Here is a 17310-nt window from a genome sequence, read left to right as displayed (position 1 = left end):
TCAGTTAACCCGCTGCCTTCGGCTCAGATCGTGATCCCAGAGTCCTGGGATCAAGTCCCGCATCGGGCTCCTTGCTCAGCGGGGAGCCTGCTTCTCTCTCCATCTTTGCGCCACTCTGCCTGCTTGTGCGCGTGCACGCTCTCTGATAAATAAAAAAATCTTAAAAAAAAAAACTGCATAACATTCCATTAATCTCTCCTATACATGTGTCTTTGATGTTTCCTTTCTCATTCCTTTTTTTCTTCTACAAGTGTTTATCTAGTTCATTGGTCTTTGCAAAGAATCAGCTTTGTAATTTTTCCTCTCCACTATTTTTGTTCTGTTGTTTCCAACTCCATTAATTACAGTTTTATCTTTAATTTCCATGTCCTACTTGGTTTTGGTTTTATTTTCTTAATCCCTAAATATGAGTACTAAATTCCTTTTTTTTTTAACTTAATGAAAGTATTTAATTAGTATCCATTTTCCTCTAAATACCAATGTTGGCCAATTAAACGGAAATTTTCTTATTGCTTTCTAGATAGTTTTAATCTTGCTTTTGATTTTAAAATGTTTTAAGACCATCCTTAGAAGAATGGATATATAAAGGTACATTCACAAATAAATACTACACAACAGTTTGGTCACTTGAAATGGATGGATAATTTATCAACAGGGATAGATCTAAAGTATACAATGTTGGGTTAGAAAAAAAAGAAGATACAGAATAATACATACTATATTAAACCACTAAAGTAAAAATTTAAAACCTGCATTACAGCACAATGTATCTGGATGTAGACCTTCTATAAAAATATAGTTATTGAAGGATACGTACTCTTTTGCTTCAGAGCAAAGAAATGAAGACTGGGGGGCACCTGGGTGGCTCAGTGGGTTAAAGCCTCTGCTTTCGGCTCAGGTCATGGTCCCAGGGTCCTGGGATCGAGCCCCGCATCAGGCTCTCTGCTCAGCAGGGAGCCTGCTTCCCCCTCTCTCTCTGTCTGCCTCTCTGCCTACTTGTGATCTCTCTCTGTCAAATAAATAAATAAAATCTTAAAAAAAAAAAAAAAAGAAATGAAGACTGGGGAAAGATTAAGTACTCTCTGTTCTGGTATCTGGTATTAATTTTTTGGTATCTAAACAATTTAATGAGAACTAGTGCATGTAAACAAAAGCTAGTAATTTGTACCAAGGCAATTTAGTATTCCTTATAATTAAACATAACACTACCTAAACAGAAGGCTCTTAATACTCTAGTTACCTAGTTTTACTCAATTAATTCACTATGATAACAAAATCAGTCTTTTATTCCTTTTTTTGATAAAGATTTATTGATAGTAGGATATTTAGACACAACAAGGCAAGGCAACAGGGGTTCAAGCTACTTCAATTTCTTCTCCAATGTATACCAAAAGAAAGGCAGCATGCGTGCTTTCACTCTGGTCTGACAGTTTGTCCAGGGAAGACAGGTACTAGGCATTAGAAAAGACAGACAACACAAAGGCGGTGAAAATAAATGTACATGAAAATGCCTTTCGTTCAGTATACAGATGTAGATCCCACAAAACTCTGAGATTCCTCCAGAAGCTTGTGGTTCACAGGATAGGAATCACCAGGGAGCACAAGAAAATTCAAGCTCTGCATGGAAATTAAGGCTTTCCATAACTGACCTCAATTTGTCCTTACTTTTGCAATCTTTTATCTGGCAACCTTTTCCTCTATCTACCCTAACTAGACTTATTTGAAATTTTCTCAGCCTTATAATGATGGCAATAACCCCAACTAAAAAATGTTCCTGGTTGAATTCATGTTCTATAATTTACAGTTCGTCTTGCCCATCTGCAGATTCAAAACTGCTTCTGAAGATACTACTCTTAAGCTAGGGGAAAGAGGGAATACCTTGGCAGTACAATCAAGTTTCATGCCCAAAATTCTGCCCGTGCCATCCAAATAACAAGAAGAGCACATATTCAAATTTTAGGAAAAGCATAGGGACCTATGTTATTATTATTTGTTACAAATCATGACATAGTTGGTGGCCTAATAAGAACCTTTTAATATTGAGAAACTGTCTACATTCCATTGTCTAGTCTATTCTAAAAGAGTCAGATTCAAGCAACCATGAGAAAAAATTTACTTCAGGAAAACTGATAAATAATTTAATAGTTTTAGAGAAGATTGATACAAATCCAGAAAGTCTTTACTAGCAGGTAGCAGAACTGTTTGTATTTTTAACAAAAATCTGGATAAAGGCACAGAAGGCAGGCTTGTGAAATCTAGTTATAAAATTATAAAAATTAAGTTTTTTAGGGGTGCCTGGCTGGCTCAGTAGGTAGAGTACGAAACTCTTAATCTCAGGGTTAATAAATTTAAGCCCCACGTCTTAACTGTGAATTTTTTTATAGATAATGGAAAGTAAAGAGTACACTTAGGATGTATAGAATTTTGAATCGCTACATTGTACGCCTGAAACTAATATACCATTATATATTAACTATACTGAAATTAAAATTAAGAACAATAAAAAAATTAACTGAAAATAGTTGTTCTCTTTTTAAGATTTCATTTATTCGAGAGAGAGTACAAGTAGTGGGGAGAGCCCAGGGAGAGGGAGAGGCAGGCTCCCCACTGAGTGGGGAGACTGATGAGGGGCTGGATCCCAGGACCTGGAGATCAGGACCTGACCCCAAGGCAGACGCTTAACCATCTGAGCCACCTAGGTGTCCCTGAAAGTAATAGTTTTTAAGGAAGAAATAAACTATTTGGAAAAATTAACTAAAATTAACAAAGATGGTCATACCGTATTCTATATCAGGGTTCACAGAATCTACTGTTTAAAGTGACACTAAAAGGGTTTCAAGTGTTTAGAATCCAGTTTCTAGCAGATGCATGGAACAACAGTGCAATTCTTACTCAACTTATCAAAAGGTTTCAGAATAAAAAGAGTAATCAGCCTTATCATATTCACAAACTAGATTATAGGGCAACTGCGTTGTTCAGTCCTTAAATGACTGCCTTCAGCTCAGGTCGTGATCCCAGTGTCCTGTGATCAAGCCCCATATCGGGCTCCCTGCTCAGTGGGGAGCCTACTTCTCCCCCTCCAGCTCCCCCATGCTTGTGTTCTCTCTTGCTATCTCTGTCATAAATAAATAAAATCTTTTAAAAAAAAATTAACTAGATTATATCTGGGATATTTTATTTATGAAGAATACTAAAAGCTACAGAGTAAGAATACCTTCCATAGAAATCCTTAAAAATAAATAATTTGAAAACTATCTGATAAGACAAGACTGTGGCTAGGAGTATTTCCTGGAACAAGACTACTTGGGTTCTATGTCCTAGGTTTCTGACCGGGGATTAAGTTATTTCTCTGTGCTTCAATTCCCTCATCTAAAAAACTGGAATGAGCATAAATATCTACCTCATGGAGTTCTGGAGTATATATAAAGTACATATAAAGTGCTGGGGCACTGGGGTGGCACAGTCTGTGAAGCCTCTGACTTGATTTCCTCTGAGGTCACAATCTCAGGGGTCTTGAGATCTGGCTGCCTCAGGCTCTGCACTCAGCAGGGAGACTGCTTGAATATTCTCTCCCTCTTCCCCTCCCCTGACTCCAGCGAGGTTGTGAACAGAGTAAGATAATAATAAATAATAATAAAATATTAACTACTACATAAAATAATTCAAGTAAGGATGTTTAGACAGAAGAAAAAGGTTGGCAGACTTGATGTATGTGTTACAAATATTTGGATATAATGATCCTTTCTTTTATGTATGAGGAATCCTTTCTTTTTTATGTTAACTGAAGAAAGTTAGCATTAGCAATCCCAATCAGTGGTGAAGATTTTCAATGATTAGAGCTATTAGAGATCTGGAAGTAAGGGGAAAAACTCAACTTCCCTTCATTTGATAGGACAATACTGAAGCAGTTCTACAAAAATCTTCACAGGACTAATGCCCCCCTGCACACACACCAGACCCCATTCACTGGCTTTTTTTCCCTTCCTTAACTCTTTACCCACTCCCTCACTGCTGCTTCCCGCATCTCACCTGAACCCATGTCTTTTTGTTGTTTTTAATTTAAGTAAGCTTTACTTAACATGGGGCCCAAACTCATGATCTTAAGATCAAGATTCACATGTTCTACCAACTGAGCCAGCCAGGCACCTCTGCACCAATGTTTTTATCTAAAGGCCTGCTTTCAAGATAGCACTCCAGAGAAACTACAAGGACCACATAAGTAATGCTTCGGATATCTACCTAAAGCTGCCCAAGGAATCTCCTGGTCTCATCTTCTCCCAATTACAACTCATTCTACATTCATATGGAATACATACCTCTTCTGATCAAACACCTTTAACGAATGAAGTCTTTCATAATTTGTCTTTTTCATCTCCTATTACTAAATTACATAACCCATAACTTACTATCAGCCAAACTGTTCTACTGATCCTTTCTTAAATATAACTTGTATCTTTCCAGGAACCCAGTTATCTTTTAATTTTAGAAATGTCCTACAATATTTCCCTGTTGAAAACCTTTCAAAGCTCACATATCTCAAACACCATATCTACCATGACTCAATTACAAGTAATGTCTCCCTCACCTAAATTCCTGGTTGTAATATTCAAAGCACTTACAGTACCAGTTGGGGGGGGGGAAACTAGCCTACTTGACTACAAGTTTGACTATAAATTCTTTAAAGGCAGAAACCACTATTCACTCTTTTTATTTTCTAAAGGGGTTTCCCTGGTAAACTTACAGATGTTTACTTACTTCGCCTTTAAAAATAACTTTATTTTGATACATGCACAATTTTTAAAGTATCAGTTCTCAGAGAACCTGGCTGGCTCATTTCAGTGGGGCATGGGACTCGATCAGAGTCATGAGTTCAAGCCCCATGATGGGCACAGAGCTCACTTTAAAAACATAATAATAATAAAAATAAAAGTTATCTTAATATATATACTATACACATATATATACTATACAAAACTCATGCTTCTTTTTATAGATGATTATACCACTGCACTTATCTTAGATTCTTTGAAACTACCCTATTTATCAAAACGCTCTTGCCATCACATGCAAACTCGAAAAAAAAAAAAAAACTTTAAAAACTGCACTAAAGGAGCTGTTACAGGGCATCTCTGTCTGGCTCAGTCAGAGGAGCATGTCACTCTTGATCTGGGGGTTGTGAACTCAAGCTCCATGTTTGGCTTAGATTACTTAAATATTCAAACTTTAAAAAAAAAACACTGTTACTTATTACTTTCTTTTTAAAAGATGTCCATATTTCACATTTCTCACCAAAAATCTTTCATCACTGGGGTGCCTTGGTGGCTCAGTGGGTTAAGCCTCTGCCTTTGGCTCAGATCATGATCTCAGGGTCCTGGGATCAAGCCCGCAGCTCTCTGCTCAGTGGGGAGCCTGCTTCCCCCTCTCTCTCTGCCTGCCTCTATGCCTACTTGTGATCTCTGTCTGTCAAATAAATAAATAAAATCTTCAAGAAAAAAAAATCTTTCATCATTTATGTACTTCATTTTCTTGCAGAATCCACAGTCTTATTTTATAATTCACAGTGTTCTAATATCTATTTGAATTCCAATTTTTATCAAAGGTTACTTCAGCAAGATTATTTCAGGCTTTAAGGAAGTTCTGATCCTTACACAATGTTGAAATGCTTCTGTCATGGGAAAAGACCACTTCTTGGCATTCCTAATTCAGAGTCTTGGCATGAGGTTCAACTAAGATTGCACATGTGAAAGGTCATTGAAAATTCTAACAGCAATTCATAAAAATTAAAAATGATCTCAACTCAGAATTTCAAATATTTAAAATAAACTACTACACGCTAATGCCATTAAACTGCACTGTTATTTGGTTATTGGTAGTTTATGAAAGACAAAAAAGTGAAAGTTGGCAATAAATGAGATAAAAAATAAGATGCAATCTTAAGTAGACTATACCTCTTGCATACAGAAAGTCAAATATTTTATTCCTGGAATACTTTTCATATGGTCCTTTTCTTCCAATCCTACCAAACTAAATGGAAACAACCGAAATCTGCCAGCATAATGTAACTACTACTGTTACCTTCTTTTAAAATTAGCATTGCCTATCAATAAGATTCCTACTTTTCCCTTTATTTTAGTATCATGAATTCATTAATAATATTTGTATTAGGTTCAAGTAAAAGAGCTTATTATCTGATTTGGTCAGACCTTCCCAAATGATAAAATCGCCTCAACTAGAAATGGATCAAAGACAACCTCATTATTTTTTAAACAGGCTTTTCTTAAAGAAAAAATAATCTAATTAAACTTTAAAAATTATATAATTCTATACATCTCTTAAGCAAGAAGTCTAGAGAGCCTTGTGGTAAAATTCGTCCTCAGTTTAGAGCCTATGCATGTTCCGGTTAGGATTTTACCCTCTGGCCCAATTTCCCAGGCCTAAGGCTAATTATAAGAAAATGTTGAGTGCAAAACACCTAGAAAATTCACAAACAATAGTTCAACCTGCACCCTATAAACATTCAAATGAAAAATATTTTGTACTTGGAAAATATATGAGTAAAAGTCTGAGAAACTACACACTATGGAAATTTGACACAAACAAAAGCTGCAGATGGACAGACTGTAAGGAATAACCTCTGAAACAACATGGATCAAATACTGATCGGAGAGAAATTCCAGGGACCGTGGCACCTAGGACTTTCCCGTTAATAACAATGAATAACGGGCCTTTGGGGCTGCATGAATAGGTCCGAGCACCTCAACTGTGCCGCAAAGCGAAAGCAGAACCTGGGAGCCAGCGCGCTGCGGGGCTTCCAATCGTCGGCGCCCACCGTGGAGGACTGGAAAACCAGAGGGGACACCGTGGAAAGGAGCGGGGCCCGTCTCGGGGATCCGCCTCCCCCTCTAGGCTCCCGCTTCCCAGGGGAGACTCCCCTGGGGACCCTTCCTTAAATCTACGACTGACTTGCGTCTTTCGCCGATCCCCGCCATCCCCGCCGTGGCGGCCACCAGATCATTCCTGTAACGCAGAGCATAGAGACCTAGGCCTTCATCTCGCCCGCGCGCCCACCACCACCCCAGAACAAGAAAAAGAGGCCACTGCAGCGGCTGCAGCCCCAGAGCGCGGGAGCGAGAACCGAGACCGGCCCCCGGCAGCAGGCGAAGCGCCCTCCGGCCCCGCGCCCCTCCCAGGAGCGCCGCGCTCACCTCCACGGCCTTCCCCGCGGACCCCGCCAGCGCGGCCAACGGTGGCCTGCGGCCGCACCTCCACAAAATCCTCTTTCACTCCCCGGGATTCGGAGAGGGGAGGTGTCGCGTCAGGAAGGCCGGGAAACGGCTCCGCAGCGATGCCCGCGGGATCCCCGCCTCCCGCACCGGCCACTTCCCGCAGCAGCCGCAGCTCCTTCCGGTGTCTCCGCGGACGCCGCAGGCGTCTGGGGCGTCGCGGTAGGGCGGGAAGGGGCGGAGCTGCCAATATAACCCGCCCCGCCCCTGGGGCGTGGCCGCGGTAGCTGGGCCCAGGTGTGGAGACCCCGGCCTGCCCTCACCCCTGTCACTCAGAGTACCTCCGGCACCGGGACCCAGTACATGCAGAGCAGTTTTAGGCTTCGGGCTCTTGTCGTTTTCACACATGTTCTCCCCCTGTTCTATATTTACACTATACGACCTTTAGCAAGTCTTGTCTCAATGCATTAGAGAATTTTCATTAAGGCTGGCCACTGAAGGGCCTCAGGTTTCTGACCTTATTTATGCACAGAAGTATTAGGCAACCCAATTCAACGCTGTTTTCTCTCCTCTCCTCTTTCTTCTACCAACTTCTCAGGGCTTAGATTCTCTGAAAGTAATTCCGTTTCCTTTTCCACATGTGCAAAGGAGAAATTCATCTCTCCCATTTTCCCCTAGGCCAAAATCAAGATCAAATGAAATATTTATTGAAACCTTAGTATTTGCTTAGTGCCTAGAGCACTGAAAGAGACCTGCCTTCTAATTTATGTAACTTAAAATATGTTCAGTTGATTGCTACACAAACAATAAAAACAGTTAAATTAATGAAAATTATTCTTAAAATTGCCAGTTTCAATCTATCTGATTATCTCTAACTTTGTAGTCTCCAAAATGGGACCATATAGGCAACTACAATGCAAGATGCTCAATCTCCATCAGAATCAAGTAGAAAATATGGGAGCTTCTACTTCTATTTTTATGATGAAAGTGGAAAAAAATGAACCTTTGCTAGCTAGATAGGGATTGACACCAATACCTTAGTTTGCACCACAATGATCACCTACCTAGGTTCACTGAAAGAGAAAGGAAATTTCACAATTTGGAGGATGCCTACAGCACTACCATTCCTCTCTTTCTTTTTTTTCTTTCAACATATTTCAAAATATTGCAGTTTACATACCACAAGGATGTAGGCAATGTGGTTAATTTTTATTTTTAAAAATCAAATATCTAAATGTTTTAACTATTCCTCATTTGTTAAGAATGATTGTGAAAAACAGTTGTTCTCTGATGTCTTGGTCTCTGGTATCAGACTTAAAGGAGAGTTGTATAGATTTATTTGAAAAAAGACAGTGTTGGGCGTATGGGTGGCTCAGTTGGTGAAGGTGCTTTTGGCTCAGGTCATGATCCCAGGGTCCTGGAATTGAGCCTTTCAGTGGTGGCAGGCTCCCTGCTCAGCAGGGAGCCTGCTTCTCTCTCTTCCTCTGCTGCTCCCTCTGCTTGTGCTCTCTCATTCTCTCTGTCAAATAAATAAATAAGTGACAGTGTTTTAGATTTTCTAACCTTTGATGGCAAGAGGCTCTCATCAATATGCTAGTTGCAAAATTTTTTTAATTTGTACATTTAATGTTTAATCAGAGTAAAAATGGTGGGGGAGAAGAAATGAAGAAAAGGAAGAGGAAAAGAAATAGGGGTAGGAAGAAGGAGGAAGGAAGACAATTGAGTGGTCACATCAAAACAAATACCTTCTCATTTTTGCAATTGAGTATTGGCAAGTGAAAATGTCACAAAACATACGTTTGATGTTTCTATACCTGAGGCTGAATAAGCCTCTGCAAATGCTCTTCCCTGAGTCAGACATGCTATTACCAGACTCTCCAAATTTCCATCCCTCATTCATCTGGCTACCCCCAGCCCTGATATTCCTTGTTTAAAGATTTTATTAATTAATTTTTTTTCTTTTTTAGAGTGATAGAGAGCATGAGTAGGGGGAGGGGCAGAGGGAGAGAGAGAATCTCAAGCTCACTCCTTGCTGAGCGCAGAGCCCAACATGGGCCCGGCCAGGATCTCACAACCCCAAGATCACAACCGAAGCTGAAATCAAGAGTCAGTTGGTTAACAAACTGAGCCACCCAGGTGCCCCTGGATATTCCTTGTTTAAAGCAACACTGTTTACCCTGTTATTCCTCATTTCAGCATCCTGTTATGTTTCCTTCAGATAATTTATTATAAATTTTAATTATGTTAAGATTTTTGTGTATATTTAATTTTTTGCCTATGTCTTCAGAACTGTAAAGCTCAGTAAGTACAGTAAGTATTTTTGTCTTGCTCGCAATATTCTCATAGTCCAGCTTTGAAAGACTCAAATATTTGTTGATTCTCAACTGAGGATGGTAGGTATTTGCCCCAAGGTGGACATGTGGTAATATTCCTGAGGAGGACTGGAAGAAGAGATATTAGCTACATTCCTTCGCAGTAACATGACAGGAGAGTCCAAAACGTCATTAGTGCCACTACTGGGAAACCCTGATTTAAACTGAGGCTTTATAATATGTTTTTGGTTATAAGTGACAGAAACTCAAACTGTTGTTCCTAACGTGTTGAACAAGAAGGATTGGTAGAGGACAGGCAGAAACCAATTTTGTTGTTTCTCATTATTGTCTGAAAATCTCTGAAGATCCCTTTCTGCTCCTAGGATAAAATCTTTAGCAAAGCCTTTAGCTTTTCCAGTCACTCCCAAGTAATTAAAAAATCCTCCAGTTATGTCCTAGTAATAAACAAATGGTCTTTTCTCCCAGGCATTAAAAAATCCTGTCCAGTGTAATGTCAAAAATGCCAGAACCACACAGGTAAAAAAATTATCTGCCATTCTCTCCCTATCCTTTCCCCTGATTTGCTTTTCATTTTGGGCTGCTCGTGGGCTGAGGAAGATAAGGACAGAAAGGATCTTTACTGACTAGGATAGTTACAGCCTGATGTCATTGCCCTGTAGGTATAGTGGAAGTCTGAGGCTTATCTTTCTCTCCTGGAATCATCACTCACCTATAATCCCTTGGTTCAGCAGTATATCTTGTGGTATACCTTATGACATATGCCTTAGTCCCCTGGTTTCCAGGGATCCATCCAAAGGTTAGGATCATTTCACTCATGCAGACAGTCCTATTGGACAGCCTCTCTCAAGATGATCCAGTCCAGCTCTCTTACACAGACGGGGCCCTCACTTGGTCCACCAAAAGCACATGTGTATCTTTCACAAAGTTTGGGCTGTTCCTAATCAGCCTGTGTGCATCTTTTACTTGGAGGCAGTCTTAGCCATTGACTTAGGGCTTCTCTTGTTTTTTCTTGTGTGTGGTTTTTTTTTAAGATTTTATTTATTTATATGTCAGAGAGAGAGGCAGCACACAAGCAGGGGGAGTGGCAGGCAGAGGGAGAAGCAGGGTCCTCGCTGAGCAAGGATCCCGATGCAGGACATGGTCTCAAGACACTGGGGTCATGACCTGAGCTGAAGGCAGACGCTTAACTGACAGAGTCACCTAGGTGTCCCTAACTTGGGACTTTTCAAATAAGAATCAGTTACCAAGTCTTGTCTGTCTAATATGCCAAAGGACACATGTCATCTTTTCAAAATGGTCCTCTTAAAGACTTTCAGACTTGGCTTGAGATGAGGGGGAAGAATTTACCTCTCTACCCCTGTTAGAGTACCTTGATTTGGATGGGAAGGTATTTGGCATTGGCTTTTGAGGCTCTGCCAAGAAAATCCACTTTTATCTATTTGTAAATAGAGTAAGGGTTCACTTTACTCTAGCTCGGGGATTCTCAAAGATAGCACTACTGACAAGTTGGACTAATTCTTTGTTGTGGGGTATGGTTCTGATGCATTGTAGGAGGTCTAGCAGCATCTGTAGTATCCATTAGATGACAATAGCACCTCCTCCCATTGGTGACAAAATCACCCCTACTTGAGAGTTATTGCTTTAGTTTGGATTGGTGCTTCTCAAACTCTTTTTTGATTATCAGATTAGATCATTCAGAAAATTAGGTCAATAGACAAGAATGCTCACAATTAGAGGTTTCCAGCAAGAATCACCATCTGGGCATACCTGTAAGCCACCTGAAGCACGTAAGTAAGCCCATGTACACCATTTCAGATGCTTTTAGGCAGAAAAAAAAAGGGGGGGGGTTATTGGCTCTTTAAATCCAAGGAAGGCTAACTAAAACTGGGAACTCAAACATTACTAGGATTCCTCGTGGATCTCTTCGTCGGTCATTTCTTGAATTTGCCATCTTGCAGTTTTCTCCAAGAACAGACTTCCTAGTTTAAAAAATCCCAAGTAATGGGTTTATTGTCTTTACCTTGGTTAGGTGCTGCTCAGAAGCATTCAGCCGAAGATTCAGGGTCATTGAAGAGCAAAGCAGCTCCAATGACAATTACGTGAATGGAGGAAATGGAAGTTTCCAGGAGAGAAAATAAGAGGCCAGGTCAACCTGATATTATGCAGCAGAACAAAACAAAACAAAAACAAAACACAATAAATCCTGACACTGGCTTAAAGGCCAAGCAAAAAGATTTCTGATGGGCTAGAAGAGGAAGGATTTTTTAGACCAAGGGAAGAACATAGGCAAAAGAATATCAACAGAGGTAGTATGCCAGATATGGGAACCTACAAAAGATCAGTATTACTAGAGCAGAGTTTGAGGGCAAAGAGTCAGGGAATAGGCTAGACAGAGAAGGCAGATCATGAGTGATTTTGTCTGCTAAAAGACGTTTTTCTTCTGGAGATCCATGAAGAAATTTAAGAAAGGCAGCAACATGGTGAGATTTATATATTGGATTACTTGGGTAGCTGTGAATGGCATAGATGGGGGCAGACTATTGTAGAATACAGACAAGGGAGGCTAAGGACCTAGCAGCAGAGATGACCATGAGAGCTACTTAGGAGAAAAAATCAATAGATGGTCAACTGACTCCGTGGGGAATGGAACCTAGGAAGATTTTTCTGTACAGATCATCTTCCTTCTTGCATAGATTATTTTGATAGTTCCATGTCTTTCTGACTCTAGTCTCTCCTCTAATCTAATGCCATTATTCTAAACACAACTCTCTCTAAAACATAAATCCAATCAAATTCAATAGTTGTTCGTATATCCACAGATTTCCACAACCAGCTCAATCTAAGTTTAGAATATTTCACTGCCAGGGGCACGTGGATGGCTCAGTCAGTTAAGTGCTAAAGACTCTTGATTTCAGCTCAGGATTGTGAGATCAAGTCTCCAGTTGGGCTCTGTGCTCAGTGTAGAGTCTACTTGTCCCTTTCTGCTCCTTCCACATCCTCCCTCTCAAATGAATAAATAAATAAAATCTAAAAAAACAAAGCTAATCAAAAGAGAAGTCCCGTACCCTTTAACAGAAACCTCCATTTTCCCACAATTCTTCCAACACTAGGCAAACTAATCTACTTTCTGTCTCTATAGATATCCCTATATCAGACATTTCTTATAAAGAGAACCATATAGTATATATATCTTTTATGATGGGCTTCTTAGCATCTTTTCACATTGTAGTATGTGCACTATTCTTTTTTTATAGTCAAGTAATATTCCATCGTGTGGACACACTACATTTTATTTATTCATTCATTAGTTGGTAGATACTTGGGTTGGTCTCACTTTATAGGTATTATGAATAACGTGGCTATGCACATTCACGTACAAGTAAATGTATCTTCCACTTTCTTTTGTGTATTATTTAAGAATGGAATCACTGGGTCACAAGGTATCGCTATGTTTAATATTTTGAGGAACTGAATCTGTAATATTGGATGTATACAGTCATATGCTAAATTAACATCTAGAACCATACTCTGAGTTCTTTTTTTTCCCTCATAGTCTGAGTTCTAAATGCCTTGGTTGGCTTTATTCTGACTTGTGGAGGAGTCTATCATACACTTCTGGGTAGGTAATGAGAGCAAAGATATAATGGCCAATATATACACTTTGGCACTGTATAGATTTAAAAGGAGGTCCTGAGTTATTTCTGGGGACTCTGCCAGGTTTTAACAGTTAATGGAAAAAGTAATTGCATATATGAATTACCTAAAAGAATTAATCTATTTAGGTGATGCAATGTTTTTTAACTAAAGTACTGGACTTTGGTCAGACTTCATGTTTTCACTTGGTAAGTGCAGTTGCCACCAATAGTTCATGAAGTTCACTGGACATATATTAATGAGTCAGCTAGAGTGAGCAGTGATCCTACATATCCTAAGTGAAATATCAGATACACACAATCAGTGCATTAAATCTATCCTGGGTGCCTTCTGCATGTGACTCATTCCTAAATGCTGGCTCTTTTCTTATAGGGACCTTTTGTGGGTTCCTCAGTAACCTCCCCTCTTGCTAGGGATCTCTCGCTGTACTATCTCCTAATATTGGGGGCAAAAATCTGTGGCTAACCATTTGGATAGTCCACTTAGCTCCTGGTTCAAAGATACACTCTCTTAAGCTCATTCAAGCCTGGCTACCTTCTGTGACATTCACATAACCCCCAGGATAATTTTTCTTGCAAAATTGCAGGTACAGGCCTCTTCCACTACAGCCCTTTCTCTGCTCTGCCATCAAAGACCTTTTTGGATAGTCTATTGTCTTTAGACTTTTCAGGTAACATAAACTACAGGGCACAGAAGTCAAATGGTCTGAGTTTGGGGCATGTGGGCAACTTGGTTAAGCATCTGCCTTCAGCTCAGGTCATGATCCCAAGGTTCTGGGATCAAGCTCTGCATTGGGCTCTCTGCTCAGCAGGAAGCCTGCTTCTCCCTCTCCCTCTTCCTGCAGTTCTGCCTACTTGTGCTCTCTCTTTCTCTCTCTGTCAAATAAATAAGTAAAATCTTAAAAACAAACAAACAAACCTTGCCCGAGTTTCTGTAAGTTCCTTCACTTGGCTTGAGGTGGGGGTAGGATGGGATATGCACTTTCCTTTCCCCACTCTTGGGAAGGGGGAGGAAAATGCACAGCACTCCAGAAAACTGTCTCTTAGGCATCTTCATTTTTCAGTCTTCGATCGATTCTGCCGTATCATTCCCTGGAGGTATGTGAGGACAGAGAATTGCAAAAGGGGCTTCACATTATTCCTAGCATGCCTTGTGTGGTTGGTCTAGCATCCTTTTTAAGAATACTTAGCACACTTGACATTTCTTTCTTTTTTAAGATTTTATTTATTTATTTGAGAGAGAGAGAAAGTGAGTAAGAGAGAGCACAAGTTGGGGGAGGGACAAAGAGAGATGGAGAAGCAGACTCCCCACAGAGCAGGGAGCCAGATGCAGGCCAGATCACAGGACCCTGAGATCATGACCTGAGCTGAGGGCAGTTGCTTAACCGATTGAGCCATCCAAGCGCCCGGGATCTATTTCTTTTAACTTTGGAGCCTCTGCCAAAGGACATGGAAAATTCCCACTGAATATGACTACGTCTTAGAAATTTGTGCCAGGATTATTCTAAGTTCTTAACCATTTTTTGGTATCTTGGACCCCTCTGACATTCTGGTAAATGGCAAATTAGAGACCCCTTTCTCACATGGCATTTCTACTTGCATAAAACAAATGTATAGGATTACAACAGAAACCAATTATGTGGCAGTAAACTTTAATCCTCAGATCCCATGGAGTTACCTCTCAAGTTGAAAACTTACATAAGAATCCTAGTACTTTACAAGAACTATTACATTTATCTTCCTAACACTCCAATGAGGAAACTGAGACATAATGAGGTTAAGTACTTGGCCTAAGACCATGTACCTAGTAAGAGGCAGAGAAAGGATTTGAACCTGGGCAGTCTAAAACTACAGTGTTGTTTTGAGATTATGCATATGAGAGCTTCCAAATTCATTGATGGCTGAGTAATGATTTCTTTGGGTGAGGGACAGACCTTTAGAGTTAACCAAGCTCCATTTTTCTCCTGGGCCAGAATAACATAAGACATCATCTCCAAGGGTGCCTGTCTGGCCCAGCCAGTAGAGTGGGCAATTCTTGATCTCCAGGTTGTGAGTTTGAACCCCATGTTGGTTGGGTGTAGAGATTATTTAAAAAAATAAAAATTTTTAAAGATTTTATCTATTTATTTGACAGAGAGAGAAAGACATAGAGAGAGGGAACACAAGCAGGAGGAGTGGGAGAGGGAGAAGCAGGCTCCCGGCTGAGCAGGGAGCCAGACGTGGGGCTAGATTCCAGGACCTTGGGACCCTGACCTGAGCAGAAAGCAGATGCTCCATGAGTGAGCCACACAGGTGGCCCTAAAAAAATAAAACCTTTAAAAAGAAAAAAGCCATCATACATAAATATGAGACTCTTCCTCCTTGATGCTGCATCTATGTGGAATACCCTGTCCTGTGGTTTAAGCCATTATTTGGTTTTCTTGTAGCTCACAGCATCCTAACTGATATACGTACAAATGGCTAAGATTGTGTGTTAACCTTAAAAATAAAACAGTCAGTTATTTTACCAGCAAAAATGGGTTTATTTGGGAATAACAGAGAATTGCAATTTGGGACAAGCAAAGTATGGCAAAGCTATAGGCAAGTGTAACAAACACAGGAGAACATTATTTTATGGAGAAGGAGAAAGATGGGAGGAGTTGTTTTGAACAAAAGGCCTTTGGAAAAAAGCAAGGGTTTGGGATGATGATAGTTTCTCACTGGCTGAGTTGCAGTAGTCTATTTCTTCTAGAAGATGCAATGTGACCTTTCCTGTTGGGTCCTGTGACAGATGATTCTTTCCCTGACATTGAGTGGTAAAGCTTTCCCTTCCAGCCTCTCCTTAAATCATCTTGAGTCCACTTTAGTGGGGTTTCCCTTCATTAATTTTAGCAATTAACTATTCCACCAATCGCCGAGAAGGGAGTCTTGGAGCAAATTACATTGAATTAGAAAAGTAACAAAAATATGGTGTTTCTTATTCCTTTGTTGAACAGTAAAAGCCATAACTAGTATGTACTAATATCTCTTCCTTAACATTTATTGTAGAATTAAAAGAGAAAATGTTCTCAGTAGAGTTAAGAACTACTGCTCTTCCCCTTAGGCGGAAAGTTTGGAAGTTGTGGGAAGTAGGGAGGAGGCAGCAGAAAGGAGATTGGGAGAATAAACAAAAAACAACCTTTCAGATTCCAGGTTCTTCATCTGTTAACAGCAACAGATATTTTATAAGTGCAGAATATTTTCACACAGAATTTTGCGGACTTTGTTATTACTCGTCTAGTAATGCCACACATCAGCATTGTCATTCTCCCTATTTCCCATTTGACTAAATAGAAATCTTGAAAACTAACAGAAATGATTATTCATTCCTGTTCCTTAGATAGGAATAATAACAACTGCTGTCATGTTTTAGCTATCCTTACAAAATTATTTTGACAGTTTACCACTAATATGCTCAGCAATTGGAAGTTTTAAATCTGAAGGTTTGGTGGAATGTTTTGGCTCAGGACCGGATATGGAAACAGTATCTTTTTTTGTTGTTGTTCTCCATGTCTCTCCTCCCCCATCCCCATTTGTTTTCTGTGTTTAGAACCTCAGAACAGGATATACTCAAAACCTAAAAATATTCAAAAGCCTAATATTTACATATTCGAACTCAGTGGGAAACGTGGTGAAAAAAGAGTAATTGAAATCAATAACTGCATCAATACAGGGTTAGAATGCCTCTTAACATTTATTCGTTTAAGTGCTGAGGATCTATAGTAGTAGTGTTTAATCTGAGATCCGTGGATTGGTCTGGGGAGCCTGAACTTGAATATACTGTAATATATTGTTTCTTTTAACAACATATGAGCGTATCTACGTGCATTTTTCTGGAGTAAAGTCCCCTAGTTTTCACCAGATTCGCTGAATGGTCCTAGAGCCCTCAAAACGCTACAAAATACGATACCAGTTGACAGCATTGCAAAAATGCATTTCTTCTTAAGTGGTCTTTTTTTCCTATTTGGCAAGGCAGAAACCTCCTGCCCTAAACGAAAATGGCGGGAGCGGCTTCACACGTTGCCCCTCACGCTGAAAGGCTAGAAGGCCCCCGCCACATTCTTTCCACCTTCCCACTCCTGA

General features: G+C 40.0%; 1 protein-coding gene across 2 annotated transcripts in view; it reads right to left on the bottom strand.

Moving 5' to 3' along the window:
* Nucleotides 1-7439, bottom strand: part of USP33 (ubiquitin specific peptidase 33) — a 57150-nt gene extending 49711 nt beyond the window's left edge. For both annotated transcript variants that reach the window (XM_080802519.1, XM_080802520.1), the window contains exon 1: nucleotides 7206-7439. The gene's annotated coding sequence lies outside the window, so the exon portion shown is untranslated. The remainder of the gene's footprint in view (nucleotides 1-7205) is intronic.
* Between the last annotated feature and the right edge of the window lie 9871 nt (nucleotides 7440-17310).

Source organism: Martes martes (assembly GCF_963455335.1).
Source record: "Martes martes genome assembly, chromosome: 4".
Classification (NCBI taxonomy): Eukaryota; Metazoa; Chordata; class Mammalia; order Carnivora; family Mustelidae; genus Martes; species Martes martes.
This window is presented reverse-complemented; position numbering and strand designations above follow the sequence as displayed.